This window comes from Aythya fuligula, chromosome 11 (genome assembly GCF_009819795.1).
Source record: "Aythya fuligula isolate bAytFul2 chromosome 11, bAytFul2.pri, whole genome shotgun sequence".
NCBI classification, from domain to species: domain Eukaryota; kingdom Metazoa; phylum Chordata; class Aves; order Anseriformes; family Anatidae; genus Aythya; species Aythya fuligula.
Window position 1 is genome coordinate 7,462,970 of NC_045569.1, and position 18,474 is coordinate 7,481,443.

The 18,474-nt window shown below is 40.1% G+C and overlaps 1 protein-coding gene across 1 annotated transcript in view; it reads left to right on the top strand.

Moving 5' to 3' along the window:
• USP3 (ubiquitin specific peptidase 3) overlaps positions 1–18,474 on the top strand; it is an 84,242-nt gene that overhangs the window by 21,998 nt on the left and 43,770 nt on the right. The gene's annotated exons all lie outside the window — the stretch shown is intronic.

Sequence of the window (18,474 nt, forward strand, 5' to 3'; positions counted from 1 at the left end):
GGACAGACTCCAGCACTTGGAAAGGAAATTTAAATGTGGAACTGCAGAAATTATTTAGCAGAGACACAAATGCTTACAAGACATGTCCTTTGCTTTTAGGGACCAGACCACAGTAGAGTTTTTTTAGCCTATTTCAGAGTGGCTCCCTCAACTCCCATTTTTTGATCAGTGTGATTTTAGCATAAAGGGCCACTGTGAGAACTCGAAGGAGGGGAAGCTAATGGAGGGAAAGAGAGGTGAGGCTGTGTGGGGGACTGTTAATACTCAGGTGGACTATGGACACTTCTCAGAAGAAAACATCTAGCTTGTCAGAAAGAGATTTTTTTTTTAATTATTTTTTTTTAAGCTGAAAGCTCTTGGAACTGAGAGAGCATATGAAACGGGGAGAAATGAAAATTCATGAAGAAACAATCCCAGAGGCTGATGTTATGTTCAGGACATGTATGGAGAGGGGTGTAGAGGAGAACAGGGTATAGGTGATGTCCTCTTCTGAAGGTGATTGAGGAATAACCTCTTAAACTGAATGCACCATGGATAGCTGAGGAGGGATTGGAGAGACTCTTAGTAGTTTCAGTTAAATACATTATCGTTTATAACTGTTATTAACCACTTACAATGTCCTAGTAGCAACCATACAGCATGTATTTGTTTTGATTGTTCAAACTCAATTTTCAGCATTTTTATTTATCAACTGCTGTTTAAATGTTTAGTATTATTAGACTTACTCATTTTTTTCCTACCATCATTCATGAGGCTTTTACAGGGAAAGGAAAGCTTCCTGGAGCATGGCTCAATTCTATCTAGATCCTAGGTAGGTACCTGTTGAAGAGCATGATTCTGGCATATTGGGGCTATTTATCTCTAGCCCTACCCAACCCAGGCATGCAGAGGCAGGCTGCAGACCACAGCAGCAAATGATGAATGGCTTGTATTCTTTTAGAAAGTAGCTGTCTTTGAGTACGGGTCCTCTCTCATACTTATTCTTAGTATTTTGTAAATCTAGATTGTAGTAGCTGATTCTGCTTGCTTTGTTTCAGCCAGATGTAATCTAGAGGGAGAGGGTGTGAGCTATAGGAAAGATGTTTTTAACACAGCTTTTTAATCGCCATTGCCCAAAAGAGAGGGATGTAATCTGTCTACTGCGTTTGTATAGAGGAGCATGCTGAGTCTGTTGAGGTTTCTGTAGAAGAAATTGTTTTGTCACCAGGCTTACCGTATCTGACAACCTGTTTGACAAGCTGCTAAGACTGGTATCAGTAACAGCTGAAATGACATCCTCTGCAAAATGACTCTCTTGTATAGTAGGGTGTGGACTGAGCTATCTGCCAGACATATATCCCCTTCTTCCTCTTTTCTGCCCATGTTCTTGAAAAGTCCGCTACGCTTAAGTATGCTCTGAATCTTACAGTCTCCCTCAGCTCTCTTTTTACATCTTTACATACTACACTTCTCCTGGCCCAGTTTCTGCTGTAATTTGGCTTGACATCATCAGGAGGAATTCTGGGCAGTGCTCATGCTTTCGAGGCTAGCTGGGTAGAAAATGCTTTGCTTGCAAAATACAAACCCTCGCCCCCCCTTAACAAGCAAATAAACAAACTCCAACACCTCCCTGAAACAGTTGACACAGTTTCCTGCTTGTATTCTATGCAAACCACACAGGGCTTGCTGTGTGATTCTATCTTTATGAAATTTTAGGTTGCTAGCAGTTGGCTTTCATCTCAGCATCATTCCAAGGTGGAGATAGAGCAGGGCTGTCACAGATTGGTGGGGCTCATGACAAGTTGTAGATTTGGATCTACACCTTCTCATGAGCCCTGCCAGTCTGTGACGTGGCAATGTAAGCCACAACCAAGTCAGTCCCCTATTATGTCTGTTCAAGAGCTACATTTTTCATATGCCTTAGTGAAAATACAGTGTATGAAGTGATCTCACTGCAGTTCATCTTCCTGAGTAAATTGGGTTAGCAAAATACTGATTTAGTTAGAACATTTACTCTTTTTGTTGTTTGTTGAGATTTGAGGCCACCAGGAATAGGCATATTTCTGATGTGAACTACTAAATTTGATGTGAACTACTAAATTTGTTTATTAAGCCAAACTCTGCTATCGGCAAACAGACACATTTCATGATGGTGGGCTTGAGAATTTTGGAAAAAGAAATGAAGGCAATTGCTTTGGCCTTGCTGGCATATCTTTGACAGCATCATCCAACGCATATTTAGACAAAAATTTTTTTTCTTATCTTCACCGTCTAAAATTGTGGTTTTCCCATGGAATAAATGTTGTAAAGCCATTACTGTAAATAACATGTTATATCTTAAGTGTTTTTTTTTTTTTTTTCAAATTAATTCCTAAAGTTCCTTCCAGCATGGGAAAAGGTCATGTCATTCTAGTTATGCAGGAATCAACTGAGAGTCATCAATTTTAGCAGGAAATCAGACTGGGAATGTGGGCTTCCAGATATTCTTCAGGCAGTGTCAACACCTAAATTGATGAGTGGGATGATTCCATAGCCCTGGAATCATGGTACCTCTAGTCTTCAGGAACTGAATTCTGGTCTTGGTTGATGGGGCACAACCAGCCAGAAAGGAAGGAGCTGGAGACACAGGACAGCTGTGAAATAAGCTCTCTTGGAAAGCCATAGTTTACTCAGATTAAATCATAGGCCTGTTTTCTGCCTTTTAAGTTTAAATGCCTTAGTTTCCACTGTTGGTAAGGCTTGAATCCTATGGCCCAGCATTGCACAGACATGCACATATCTCTATGCGTTTCATTGTCACTCTTAAAAATGAAGCCTAAAAACATTTCAGTGGGAGCAAAAAAGATTTTTAGTGGAAGTCCCAGAGATTCATTTTGAGTTTTGCTTATGTTTTCCAGTGACAAACCAGTAGCCTGCAAAACCAACAGATGTGTTGCTGTGTTCTAAATCTTTGGTCTTACTGGCATCAGACAACTCTTCTGAAGGCATTTGGAAAGTGAAATCTGGGGGTAGTTGCAACGGCATCTCTGGAATTGAGTATTTATTCTTCTTGGATGTGCAACTAGCACTCACACCTTAGGAATCAGTAGTTGAGGACAAAGAGATCACAGAAAACTTGTACATGAGAGGAAGTCTTAAAAAAAAAAAAACACTAATATTTTGGTTGTCTCAGAGTAAGAATATATAATAAGTATATGATAAGACAAACAACTCAGAGGTGATGAACATGTCCATTTAATTGTTTTGGAAAGGATGTATACAGATATTAAAAGCTAAAATCATTACTAGGTAGCTAACTATTAAATATAAATACAGAGTAATTCCTGACTGGCAGAGATCAAGCTTTGAAGTGAACCTTCCCTTATCAGATAAACTGGGAGGACAGAAGATAACCTTCTTTTTCTTGGCAAAGGCACTGAATGTGCATCCTGAGGCACAGTGAGTTTAGATAGATTTTTTTTCGACTGTGTTTTCATTTTCATTAAATCAGCAAGCCTTGAAGATAAGAACTAATCTAAAAATCCTTCATATTATGGATGATTCACAAAACAAAGACACTGATCAAGACACTGGTTACTACAAGCCATGGAGTTAAGGTAGAAATTCATAAATCCGATGCTCTGAATAATATTGTACCTCTCTAAAATTCTCTCTATAGTTGTTTTCCTTCTGCCCTCCCCATAATATTAGTCCTTATGGAATAAATGTCTGCTATGGCAGACTAGCCTAGTGAAATCAAGTTCAAGGTTTCTTGCATGTATGGAAGTATCTGCTAAATGTGCTGGGAACTGTCAGATGGAGCAGGGCAACACTCCAGGATTTTGTGTATAAGAATGTCAAGCAATACTGTGGGTGGCTACTTTCACAAACTCAGATCAATTTCCCCCAGACATTTTTCTTTTCAAACTATTATTCTGATTTATTCACTTCACTGAACTTAACCTCTTAGATTGTGTTAAGGCATTGACTGGCACAGTCACTGACAACATTTTTTGCCCCCAAGTTGCTAGGTTTAACTATGGACATGTGAAATCAAGCCGTTGCTGCTCGGATGCCTTGGCAGAATACAAGGTGGCTTCTGCACAGTGGAGTTTACATCAGTGGTGCAGTAACAGGCATTAAACAGTATCTTTGGTCACCTCCTTCAGGAGGAAAAAAATGCTAAGCAGGCACTGGGTTCTTCCCTGGGGCTCTGATACAGTACAGAACTGACTTGTGTTAATGCTTAAACAGTCCAAGAGGACATTCCTGCAAACCAGAACATTTGCTCATGATTGTCTTGGTTCATTTTCCTCCCTAAGCACAGCTGACAGTGAGGGTCCAGGACCTACTATGGAATAGCTGGCAAGGTAGTTAAAAGGCAAAGCAGAAAAGAAACAGGGAGTGCCAGGAGGGGGAAAGCAAGATGAACCAAAAGCCAAATAAGGGAAAATGTCACATGTACATACAATAGATATATTGCTTTGCTGAATTCTTCAAATTGCTGCAGGCAAGATTAATCTCCTTTTTGCTGACAGTTTCTCTCCTAGATTCCTTTCAGCATGATCTTTCCCACTCCAGGAGGGTTCAGGCAACATGATCACAAGCAATGCCTGCCAGGTTGTGCTCTCTGTTTATTCCAGTTTCCAGGGCAGTCTGACATCTTTCCTGGGTGTAAACCACTCAGTTTTCATTATGTTAACTAAACATAAAGGTGAATTCGATGAGGCATGCAAACACCAGCAACAATTTGATGGGGCATGCAAACATGAGCTTGTGTAGGAATAAAGATAAGTTAATGAGACTGTCTAGCTCAATAGCAATCGATGATTTTGTATTTCAAAGGACATAGTCCATGAGCCTGCTGGAAGGTATTAAATCTTAATTTACTTCTGGAATTCACTGCATAAGAGAAGTATTAAAAACATACTTATGTCCCTGCCATTCTCTACACCCTTGCATTTTACAGTAAGGTCATTTGTACTGTCCATTTTTCCCTCTGATTATTATTACTCTATGCTGTATGAATAACAAATTGCTGGCCAACTAGGGTATTAGAATGTTCCCTTTTATGCTCCTTTCCTCAGATCAGAGGGAATAGATACACAGCTTATTGTAGGCCTGAAGTGGGGATTTGGCTTGCTGGGCTGTAATGTCATAGGGTTGTACTATGATCTGGCAAAGCTGGCCAAAGCGGGATGGTTCCACTGTAAGAAAAGCTGCAAACTGGGCGAACTTGGCTGAGAGGAGGGTATTACTGCATCAAGCTTTATATAGGTGTGTAGGCATAATATACAAAAATGTAAGCTAGTCAGTTCTTCAGCTTGTAGCCTGGAGTAGCAACCACTGGGCAGTGATGCTCTGCTTACCACAGATTGCTTATGGTGATTTCCATTCTCATAAACTGTGCTCAGAACAAGGCTATTACCGTTGTCTTGCTCTGCAACAAAAGCTACACATCAGAGAAGATTTCTTTTAACATAACTTTTATCCCAGGCTTTTTCTTGCATACACAGTGGCATCTTGATGTTTGCACAACTGAGAAAAAAGTTCCAGGTTTTATATGAGGTCACTTTTTGCTGCGTTGCATGTGATTCTTGACTTTGTGTTATGTCCATCTCCTCAGTTTCAGTATGTCCCATTAGGCACTTGGCTGTGTTTCTCTTTCAATCAGGCTTCCCATATAAGCTCTCTAAAAATGTAAGAGTACAGCTCTGTCCTTAGTTTTGATTTCTAAACATTATGAAACTCTTCAAGTTTCTCTTTGTATGGCAGTCCATTCAGGTCACAGCTGTCAGAGGAGCAATTAACCACTTCTCATATCTACCTATTTTTCAATCTTCTTCATGTCAATAGTCCTCCAGCACAGCAAATGCTGTTCAGGCTCCTTGTGGTATCCACTGCAGAACCACACTCACACTAAGCAATTGGTTGAACAGGATCTGACCTTGCTAGCAGGACAGAATAGGGCTCTTGGATTGGAAGCAACTTGAATTTCAAACAGAAGACCGGTCTGAAAGCTCCTAACTGGCACAAAAGTGCAGTCCAGTAGAGAGGAAAGGCTGTAGAAATGTATCCTCTTGGTGAACCACAGCAGAGTCCTTTACTGTCCAGCTTTGGGTCTCAGCTTTAGCAAAATATTCTCTCAAATTGCAGGATTTCACTATATGTTGGTCTTTTATTGCACTTTTTTATTGTGTGGCTACGTTTTTCTTTAAAGAAGTTGAATCTCCTCATAAGCTGAGATCTTCATCCACAATCTAAGATTTGCCATTTCCTCACCTGAAAAGACACTGGATTGAGATGTCATGCAAACTGTTTCTTGAAGAAAATGGGAGCTTCCAAACTTGCTGAGTCTCAGGTGTTTTACCACAGAACAGGACAACTGACTGGAATGCCATAATTCAAAAATGTACTTCTAGGGGTTCAGATTTAGAGCCTGACTTCCCTGAAGTCAGGTCTCAAACAGATTTAAAAGAGGATGTAAGATCATGTCAAGCACGGTACTAAAACTCCCTCTGAGTGCATATATTGGTTTGTTGAGAGTACATTTTCAGAAGGATTCATTTCTCATGAATTGCTGGGTTGAATTCATCCTATTACAGTAAAACATCACTGCTAAATAGCTTGGTCTCAGGTCCAAGCTGTTGGGAAAACTGAACTTGTGTTTAAACAGTAGACTAAACTACGATGCTTAGAATAGGTTAAGCAGCACCCTTAAAAGAAACAGACTGAATGCTGTATTTACAGTGGCTGTAACTATAACCAGTTAGAAATATGTCTAATGTTGGCTGTATGTGAGTCAAAACTCCAAATATACTGCCAGTTAATTTCAAGGCATTGCATTCAGTTTCTGAGACAAAGGCATGTTGAGTATCTACACAGAGATATGTTCCATGTGGCGTGTATGTGCAATTAATAAGAAACAGGGTGTATACAAAGGTAAGTATTAACCATTTTGGTGCTGACAGATGATAAGAATTAACAGAGTTTATTAGTCACATGTTTAGGTAAATCTAAAAAGATAGAGATGAGGTAGACATGCAGCTTTATAAGGAACTCTAGGTGTAATGATCAGCCTTTGTCGCTGTGTGCTCTGCAAGGGCATGGCTTCTTCCGTATAACTTGTAGGGCAGGGGGATCACCTCGCCTGTGAGCAGGTCCTCAGAGCTCATTCAGGGGACTGGATGAGGCTGGTCATAGGTGTTTTGTTCTCTGGGACAGCAGAATTCTTCAGTGGGGCTGTGGAATATTTTCTGAAGATTTTGGAAAACTGTTGGCTGTCTTATGAGCAAACACTATTTGAAATTGTTTTTTGCTTGCAAGTAGGAAATAACTGTAGTAGTCTGTATAGCCTTTCATAGTTAAGCTATTTCCCTGTCAAACTATTCCTTTTTGAATACACTGTTGGATCCTAAATCCATTCAGTCTTCTAGGAACTGTGAACTGCAGGGGTAGAGGAAGTTGGCAGGAGGAAGATGAGCTCTACAGTCAAGCCATTAAGCCTAAGTCTTTACTCTTGAAGTCTGTGTTTTAATACTGTGTTACATCCCTGCAATGTTGCAATGTTTGCTTTCTTAGAGATTGGCTAAGAGGTAGAAAGATGTGCAAATTGCTGAAGGTCTAGATTGTGTAGATGGGGAGCGCTGGGAACAGAACTAGGTCCCTTTCTTTAGTCAGCTTAAACCCAGCTGCAGCCCATCCCTAACAGAACAGCCAGCCTGCTGAGGATCCTGGGCATTGAAGACAGGGCCAGGGAGTCAGCAGTCTGCACTCAGCAGCCTTGCCTGCTTCTCTGCCAGTAATTCAAGGAGAAACTTCTTTAATGAGCTTGAGCTAATCATTGTAATGCCAACTATTGAATTGTAGTAGCTGAAGGACTGGGGTGCCATGTGCCCACCTTCCTTCTCCCCATTGCCAGCATCAGTGCATTCTCCAGGCTCTCACTTTCCACCTCTCCAGCATGCTGCAGTGGGATACCAGATGCTTTGCAGAATTTACAGAAAATAATATGATAATTTTCAGAGGATTGAGAGGCTGGGCATGACCATTTAGTTTCCCTTTTGGAAAAAAAAGCAGAAAAAAAAAAAAAAGCAAAGATACTCTTTTATATTATGCAACTCATCTTTACCTTTTGGCTGGGGGCAGATGGGAAGGGAACACACCACACTCTACCTCTCCTCTGTTTTTCCAGCCTGATGAGTGGAGATGCATGAATTTGCACAGCCCTCTGTAAAGCAGAGGCATCTTGTTTTGATCTTAGGCTCAAAGCACTATATTCCCTGAGACAGTATATTGTGGCATTGACTGAGCCGTAATGTTTAGGCATGAAAAGGAGAATATGTCTTTGTGATTTTGTTCTGAATCATAAAAAATTGGTTTGCAAGGCTGATAGAGGAGATACATTAAATGTATGCTTCTTCATCTAATGATTTTATACAGAAAATGGCATTAACCCTGTAGAGAAAGATTCCTCACTTTTTTTTTCATGATTATCTTTGATTTGTCAGCTTGTTGTGGGTTCTGCTTTATCAAGGACTCAGGTCTTCTACCGTTATTAGAGTGGAACAGTGAGGACCTGTCATTGAATGGGGAAATGGAGGGGAAGTAATGACTGTAGGAATGATATGTAACACAAATTTGTGTCTAAAATAGGCTCAGACAAAGTTCCTTGTCACTTGCCAGGATGGTGACCTCTGATACCACATGAAAAGCACAAAAGGTTTCCAACGTTATGACAGGTTACCTAGTAAAGTTGCGTGAAATAAAAGAATCTCAAGGGCAAACCCTTTTCTGTGGTCACTGCTGTGACTAACAGGGTTTCTCTGTACTCTTCTAAAAACATGCTGAGCATTTGCTTGTGTGGGGGGGTTGAGAAATGGTCCCTGCAAGGTGGCAACAGACCAGAAACAATTTCCAGTGAAAGGTTCCAGCAAACCCAAAATATGAATTCATGGTCCTCTCAGGTGGCCTTTATATAACAACTAAATAATAGGTATACACTTATGAGTCACTATATTTGTCCCGTCTGCACACACTGGAAGCCCAAAGGTCTGGTTAAAAAAAGACCCGCACTTGTTTGCATGAGCAGAAGCAGAGTACAGCAAAGTGAGGCATTCTACTAAAGCTGGAACACAGCATTCTTCTGGCTTCGTGCTCCTGGATTCTGCCAGAAATACTCCTCAGAACAGCAGGATCATTTCTGTTGCTGGCCACACCATCAGTGTCTATTCTTTGTCTGCTTCATTCACCACACATGGTCATGGTGTTGGTTCAAGAGCTGATCAAATTAAATATGAGACACTTACAGAGGAGCCGGACAAATGCCTTGCTGTAGGGAAGGCAGAGGCATTTGGATCGTCAGTTCTGGCCTTGCCTAGTTGCTGTGCTAGCAGGGTGGGAGAAAGGAGGGAGCTGGGCTGGGGGACCAGGAGCATCTGTGATGGATTTCAGTTTCTGACTATATGACTGACTTCCCTGTGCTTAATTTCTGTCTCTGCACCTTAGTAAACATCTGCAGGTGCTGCATACTTTCCACGCGGCAGACAGTCAGACTAATATAGCAGTACGAACAGGGAGGTTTGGAAAAATGACCTCACTGCTCTGTTCCCTCCATCCACTGGTGCAATTGTGCACTTTGTTCTAAGCATAGGGGTTCACCATAGTTGATGGTTCTGCACGCAGGATGAATGCAAACGCTCAATGTTGCCACTTCCCTACCTTCACTGACACAAGATGGCTGGCGAGAGTTGGACTGGAAGTCCTTAAATTTCTTTTGGAGTGTCTGTGTGGCTGAGAGATGTTATATGCTCATTAACTTCCAAGCAACTCTCTAGTTCTCCTTCTGCTAGAAAACAAAAACAAATAACTTTGCCAAGTTGGCTTGTGACTGGAAAAAAAAAAAAAAAAAAAAAAAAAAAAAGAAAGAAAGAAGGAAAGAAAAACAAACCCCAAAACTCAATTTACAGCTTTTTCCAAAATATCTTTAAGCTGTCTAGAGTGACTCACGGGCATCTGCTACACATCAAGAGATCTAAAGGTATATTTTAAAATAAAACTAGAAAGATGAATATTAACTCTTCCTCAGTCTCAGCTCCAAGTGTATTTGTGGCTTAGTGTTCTAAATCAACAGGAGAACCTATGCTTAAGCTACTACAGGATGATTAAAATAGCCGTCTCCTCATATTGGGCTTGCAGAGTCATCTCTCCTGGTGCAGAAACTCAAAGCAGGCTGTGCTCCAAGCAGTATTTTATTAGCTTTGGAGACATAAAAAGCTTTCTTGTTTTTTCCTGCTGGTAAACACTTTGCCAGTCATGTGTGGGCCTTAAAAGCCAATGTGAAAGAAGCCAGTGTTGCAGTTTTCCAGAAATGTAAATCTCTTAATAATGGCTGCACAGGCCAGGGAGTTAGGGGTGGTGGAAGGACATGGGGCCAGTTCTTTGCATGAGGGCATGAAAAGTGGGTGTATTTTAAATGAAGTTTACTCTGCTTATATTTTAATAATGTGTTCCATGATCTTTAAAATTATTACCTGTCCTCCAGCAATGTTGGGATTCTGCTTCTTCTGGCCCTTATTCTTGGGAAAGTCAGTGCACCAGTAGTGCAGCTGGGGCTTGAAGCCTCCCTACAAGCAGATTCTTCATGCAGTCCCTCAGACACGAGGCTCTTGGAGTTCTCCCACCAGCTTGCTTACTGCAGCCATCTTGTGTCCAGAGCTGCAACACACTATTTCATACACAGCGATAAGCAGATTATCATAACAAATAGTACCTTATTTGCCATGGGAGGACCAGCATAACCCAGCACTGCAGATTGTAAGCATTCCTGAATAGCCTCTGTTATTACAGAACTGTGGACTGCTGCAAACCGTTTGCTTACAGAAATGCTGCTGGGAGTGGGAATGACTGACAGGCAATGCATGAAAAGTTTTTTACATTAGCTGCACAAGTCTTTCCAGATGATGGTAAATCAGAATGATTTTTAATTCCACTTTTAACTTCATCCCTTAATTTTAACCCTTAGTTGAAATTTCAGAATCTTCACAATCCCAGAAAACTTGCAGCCAGCTAAGTAAATATAACCTCAAATTGCTATTACTCTGAAATGCTTTCGGTCTCTGGGCTTAGAACCATTTGCAAAAAAATATAAGCAGCATGTGCCAACAACACAGACAGAAAGTACTCAGTGCTTGTACTTGCAGGAAAATGTCAAGTCTGCAGATAGTCCTGAGTCTTACTGTCCTTGTACGTTACTACACTGTGGTTTCATATTCCTAATGATTTTACAGGGCCATCAACCAGATCTGTTCATTTTCCCACATTTCAAAGTGATGTACCAGTTCTCTTCCTCTACTTGAAATTTCAAGGCTGACTCTAGCCATTAGTAAAATGTCTGCCTGCAATAGCAGCCTGCTGGCAGCAGAAATGCCTGTGGCACAACTCTAGGCAAGCAATCTGGTTGTGGCTATAGTTGGCTTTCAGAGAGAAGGGACCGGAATGGATATGGCAAGGTTTGGAGTCAGATTGGTCAGCTGCACAGCAACTGAAGTTGCTGATTTTATTTTTTCCTTCCCTTTCTATCTTCATGGATGGAGTGACTCCATCCCAATGTTTTATCCTAGGAATGGATATCCTGGGAATGTAGCCTGTGCAGATGAGAAGCTGTAAGGAGAAGTTTGGCTTGTTAGCCTCTGTTTCCTTAGAGGAAGGCTGTAATGAGGAGCTTTACCTTCATGCAGAAATACTGACAGCAATGATGTAAAGCTTAAGCCTTCAATCTGGGAACACAATTGATGATTACTTGCCAGGCTTATGAGAACCTAAATGCTGTGGCTACTTAGATCAGCTTTTTGATTTACTACAGCTACTACATTTACCCACCAAAAGAAAAATAGCTTACATTGGGCAAGCATGTCTTGGTTATTCTGTACTTCAAAGCTCTGGCCTTTCTGTACCTGAAAGATGTGGAACTTGCCATTTTCCCTTGGGCTTCCTTGAAATGGAGCTAAGTAACACAAAGAAGAACTGAGTGTCCTGAACTAAAACCCCTTTTTGAACTACACCATACACCACACAACCACACAATCATTTCTTGGGCTTGGATAGTCATGTTTACAAGAGTAAAATCTCATTATGCTCTAAATACAGGCCTACCATTATGCTCCAAATACAAGCTTCTACCTACCTTAAGTACCATGCTTAGGGTAGAGACAGTACAGCAACCAAGTTTTGCATTGCTGAAAGTTCAGTAGTTTTTAGGAAACGATGGAGCATTCAAAATGATTTTCTACTGAAACAATAACAATTTAATGAAAGGGTCACTACGATGAGATCCCTGAATCATTTTTTCTGTCTGTTTGCTACTTCACAAAACTGTGCTAACATGTAGTGATAGATAGGCATTTTTTTTTAGCCTGTTATAGGTTGCTTACATGTTTGAATCATAGGAAGTTGTTCAAATGAAATATGGAATGATACTGATAGGGATATGTGAATCTGTGAAGACATTGAAATGTCGTTATGTAGATGCTGCTTAACTATCCATTTGTGACTAGAGACGGGGCAACAAGGGACCACAAAATGCAGCAGGTCTTACCAAGCTTACTCATTTACTGGCTGGAACATCTATTCTGGTCACTGCTATGAAAGCACACTTTTAACAAAAGGAAATTGTACTATGAAAGGTTTTACTGCAGCTGTGTGTCACCTTAGATTCTTTTAGACACACAGATCTCAGAACATACAGAAATGCACAATAACTTGGTACAGTGTCACAGTGAATTGGGGATGCTTGTATTATGTGAGCATGGATGAGTTGCTAAGCACTTCCTGGGGGAGTGCCAATAAATCTTTTTTCATGGTGCATCATGCATTCTTGACCACAGAGGCACTGCAGAAATCAGTCTTGGTAAATTTGAGAGTCTAGCAGGTAGAGGCAAAGTAATAAAGACTTGCAACTATTCTTAAATAATTGCTGTAGCTATATTGAATTGTATGGGGCTTTGAGTGAAAGAAATAATAGGCATTGCAGCTAAAAAATTCTTTAAAAGGTCTTCAAACAGTTTTCTTGAATTTGATTTGTATCACCAAAGTAACTTCCCAATCCTCCTGCAAAATGCCATGATTTTAAATGATTAAAAATATAATTGTGTCTTGACTTTGTTTAGTGTGAAACAAGTCAAAATCCTAGGAAAGGAAGACTGTTTAATATGGTAAAAGAAGGTCCGGATCTACTCTATAACTTAGCTGCATCTCTGTTCTTCAAAGTTCAGGGCTATCTGTGTCAGCAGTTCATAGAATTCCTTTGGTTACAGCACTGGACAGCATAGTCACATTTTGCTGTACTGAGAAAATCAGCTTAGTGTTTGTTGCTGAGCAAGACTGCTTTTAAAGATCTTATATTGCTTGTAGGGGATCTCCGTGGCTTCTTATTTCAGAATAAGCTAGATATCTCCCTCCCACTGTATTTTATCATCTCAGTTTCAAGCTCCAGCTAGAGCAGAAAAATTTCAGAGAGCATTGTTCAGTCCTTGAGTTAGCAGATTTCAAGCAAAGGGAGTGAGGACAGGAGGAGTGAGGACAGGAAATGTGAACCAATGGTCTCCTTTTCATAATTCAAATTGCTGTTCATCACTGTGAATAACTGATCCTGATAACATGATAAAAAAAAATAATATATTCCTAGTGACATGGCAAGAAAATTCACATTTCCCTGGTCTAATTTTATGTGAAACAGGATAAAATGCTGCCGTTTGGGGACTAACACAAGTGTCATTCAACCCAGTTATCAGTGATGTGTATGCACTGTCCTTGTGTACAATGGCAAGGTTTTGCCAGGGATACTTTACTTTTGTGTCATATTGCTTCAGAATATAAATGCTCTGAGCCAGTGGTACTTTCTGTGTTAATATTTGCAGCATTTTGTAGACAATAAAGTAAAACTGAAATCTAGTACATGGCCAGTACAGTACAAGGAACAGTGGGCTGCAAAATTCTTTGAACAAAACTAGAATCGTGTCTATGCAACAGAGAGGTGGGATGCCCTTGTAGCTTAGAGCAAACAGAGAAGCAAAAAGAGCTTGAGGAATATTTTGACTGTCAACAATCTTGTTTAATGTAGAATGAAAAGTAGTATGGTTTGTGTACAGTTACAGTTCACAGACATACATGTATGATACTTTTACTGTAGTAATGTTCTACATGGAAATAACAGATGTTAGAGGTGAAAAGAGTCATATTAGTTCATCCAGTTTATCCTGGGACTTTCCCATCAGACCATTTTTAAGTGTTTGGGATGGGACTTCAGAAATTATTTCTTTTACAACATATTCTTTAGAAGTTCTTTTCACAGACAAGTAGATTTCACATTATGTTTCCTGAGATTTATCTAAAGTAATATCATTCTGCACCATCTCATTCGCTTCCCAACCCTGCCATGATCATCAGAGAAATGCTTCTTTTAATTTTGTGGTTTCATTTTAGTCTATTTTCCTTATATTTGTTAACAAGCTAATCTTGGTATGTTATCTTCACGCTTAGTGTTTGTGGCATAAAACTTCTATGGTTTTGCCCCATGTGACATAAAAAACAGTACCAGTGAGTTTTAGGTTCTCAAATTATTCAAGTGCTTTTGAACAGTTTTCTCTTCCTTGATTGAATGGATTGGCTGGTCCTAGGTACCACATTTTCCTGTCAGATAGGTTTTATTTCAAAAGGGTGCTTGTGAGAACTCTGAGTTCTTTGCTATGTTTATTTATTTATTTATTTTATTTATTTTTCTCTGTCACACAATGTAAATGGAGTTGCATATTTTTTTAGATATACCCATAGTTATCTCATTTGCCTAAAATTAGTGTATAAGCCTTGCTCAGTTGTGATAAAGACAAATTAACTACATTGTCTGTGAAGTAGTCTGTTTTGATTAAGATAGGATGAAATAAAACCTGATGATCTTAAAAATAGCTTAAGATGAGTACAAAATCATAAGATTATTTTCAAGACTGCATTTGGAAGTAATATAATATAAATTTTACATAACTGATTACAGTAGAAGCTATGAAACCTGAAGGCCAGTGACATCAAAGAAGCTGGATGTCACCAGAGTGCACTTGCATTATTGAACAGACTCTGGAAGACAATTAATGAAGCTGGTGTTGAAAGCTGCCAGGCATGAGAACTTCCATGCATGTGTTTAAGGCATGATTTGAAAATAACCCCTTTTCTGTACAAAAGTTAAGAAACACTGTGGAGAATTTCAAAGCAATTAAGTTCATTCATGTCATATTTTTTTTACATCTTTCTTGGTTTGTTCAAAAAAAACACACCTCAAACCCACCACACAGATTAATCACATTTACCTTTATTTATACCTTGCAGTGGGCTCAAACCACACCAGTGCAGACAAAGCTAAGTTTGGATCAAAGGTAAAACATTGCCTTTGTTCAATAGGATGCCTCCGGAGTCCTTGGAAAAATGATGTAAAATTAACATAAGCTGTCAGAAATCAAAGCACTAGAAGATCATCTGAATGTCAGTTATTTTTATTCTGGTAAAAAGACTACAGCTCTTTGCTTGTTTGTTGCACTGCTCTCTTTTCCTCCTACTACCACCCTCTTTTCTGGAGCTACAGCTCCCGGAACACAATGAACTAGAGCCATATTCTAAGGATTTCAACCCTCTCATCTGAGAGATGAGGTTGTAACAGGCTTCCCACTTTTGGCATTCACACTTAGCATTCACCGTTGTAAGCTGCAAGATAATGTTGGAGGCACTGTTTGCCTCCTGCAGAAGAGTATCTATTCTAGAGGACTCTGTCATCTCAAAGTACCCTATCCAAAATGTTCACTAGCAAGTGGATTTTGCAGGCATGTTCAGCAATGGGAAAATCAAATCTCTTACACCAGGTCTCATGGGTTACCACATTGTTGTCAAGGCTGAGAAAGTGCTCCATCTCCTTGGGCAAATATAAACCATGGAAAAGGACACTTTTTTTTTTTTTCCCCTGATTGTTGTAGCACATTAACAAACTACTCCTTTGGCCCACTTTGACTCAGTTGCTTAATGGAGAGGAAAGCAACCTTTTAATGTCATTTGAAAGAAACACATAAAGGCAGATCGTGGGCTAGCCCCAGTTCAAGTCAGTAGAATTGCTCCAGTGTATGCTGTCTGGGGAATCTGACCAGTAGTTCTGCTTGTCTGAAGGAACATCCTTCTGGAGAAACGTGTACATGTACAATGTATACATGAATATACATATACATGTGTATATGCCTACACAGTCCTGACCACGTGGATCCTGTTGATAGTATGCAGTTTCTTTGACAAGTTTCTTTTCTGTGTGTTTTAGGAAACATGACTGCTCTGTAGGTATACATACTTCAACTGGACTTCAGAAAAAAAAAAAAAATCTGCTCCAATGCAATCTGTATCAGCCTAATTCAATCATACTGCTATAGTTCCCCACAAGAAATGACTCATTCCGAAATGAGGATTCCCTTCTCAGCACTGGGGAGAGCCATTAATCCTATGGAAGCAGAAGTTCAGGTCATTTCTTCCAGTGATGGTGCTGAATGAAGATCCCTTCTGTTCTGTAGCAAGACTTGGTACTTTTTCCACAATATTTTGTGCCACACTGCCCCCTCAAGGTATGTGCGCAGAAGTGCTGCGGACACGCTTCAAAGGGAGCCATCCCTGTCTCTTTATGCGCTTTAATCTTATGTTCCAAATATTGTTACAGATGCTTACTCTGGATATTTGCCTAGTTTTAACATTTTGTCTTTCACCTACGGCAGCCCTGCCTTTTTGAGAAAAATCCTTAACTATGTAAAGGGACTCACTTGTGCTATTATGATCAAATGCTGAAAAAGTGCATGACCTTTATTTTTATTTTTTTTCATTGCATGTGTGGGCAATGGAAATAGATCTGTTAATGCGACAACATGCTGCCAGAAATGTGTTTGTGGTATTTCTTGTGCTGTGGTTTACAGATGCAGCTAAGCTTCTGTCCACTGCACAGATGGCATGCATCTCTTAGTGCTACTAGGCCAGGCTTTAGTAAACGTTTTATTAAACTGAGACCCAGTATTATGGCCTCCCCATATCCTGATGCTTTCTACTGATCTTTCCCAGGCCAGTTGTCTGTGTTAGAGTTGCAGCCACACTGAGTAAAGAATTCATTTCCTTGTAGGCTTCTGTATTGTTCCCATTGCTGTCACCATATCTGAATGTTTCACTTGTACACCTCGGGGAATATAGGGAACTACATGATAATTGGATCTGATACACAGAGAGGTGCAAGTGCAATATATCGTGGTTCTGCTAGGTCTGGATGGGCACTTAGTGTTTTCAGAGTGCTTACTGCTTTATGTGTTCAGAGCCAGAGGTCTGCTAATATCTTTTTCAGCTGAGTGTTCAGTGCACCTGCCAATCTCATTCCATATGTGCTGAGTTTACCACTTAGAAAAGAAGAAGCGTGCTGAGGACAGGGTATTATTTCTATCTTTATGCATTTAATCTAGAAATTTTAGCTGGGTGTCTGGCCTTGGAGTTAGGAAGACTAACTTGTACAGTGTCATACAAGAATTTTCCGGCAAAGACAAATTGTAGTTCTTCAGGTTAGCATTCATTCCACTCCTCCTGTGTCCTCCTTTCTCCATTCCATGCACTCCAGTTTCTACAACAAACAAGGAAGTCATCCAAGGCAATAATGCTTCACTTGATTCACTGTGTGATGTCCATTTAGTGATCTTGAAAGAAGACAAGCTCACATGGAAATTTAGGCTATTGCATCATTAGACCATAACATAGTACATACGCGGGTTAATATTTTCAAATGTTTAAGACCAAAGATTTTGTTCCTGAGAAGTACTGCAGAATTAAAGAACCCTCTAGGCAAACTTACCCACTGTAAATAGTAGGTATACATGCAGGATACAGTTCAGGGCCGAATTTCTCAGATGCTCTCAGATGGAGCATATAGCATAGGTGGACGTCTACATACATCCCACAAGAGAAAACTGTGTGGAATTTCTCTCTAGCAGTAGAGTTGATAATGTAAATTTCTAATTTATAATGCTGATTCACAGACCCCTGTTATGCAGTGATTTGCATCCATTATGAGCATGCCTGTAGGAATTATCTTAACTATCATCTAAATTGGACTGCTCTGAGGAAGGATGGGAGCAAGAGATGGGACTCCAGTTCCAAATCAAGTGGTTTGCTCTCAAGGACTCTCATTGAAAAAGCAAACTGAAAAGGAAAATTATACCCGGAGCTTCTACTTAAGTCTTCCCTGGCATCGGAGAAATGTGGGCTACCCCATTTGCCATAGGCATGGCAACTAACATGAAGAAACATGTAAATGTCTGGGCAAAATTACACTGTTTAAGGTGCTTCACTGTAAGGTTGTCAACAAATGAAAGGAGGAGTAAAACTCCATTATTGTCTTGCAAAGGAACAAGGTGTCACAGCGTGTATGGTTTTGGCTCCTAAGTGTGAATCATAGACTTGGAAGATGAA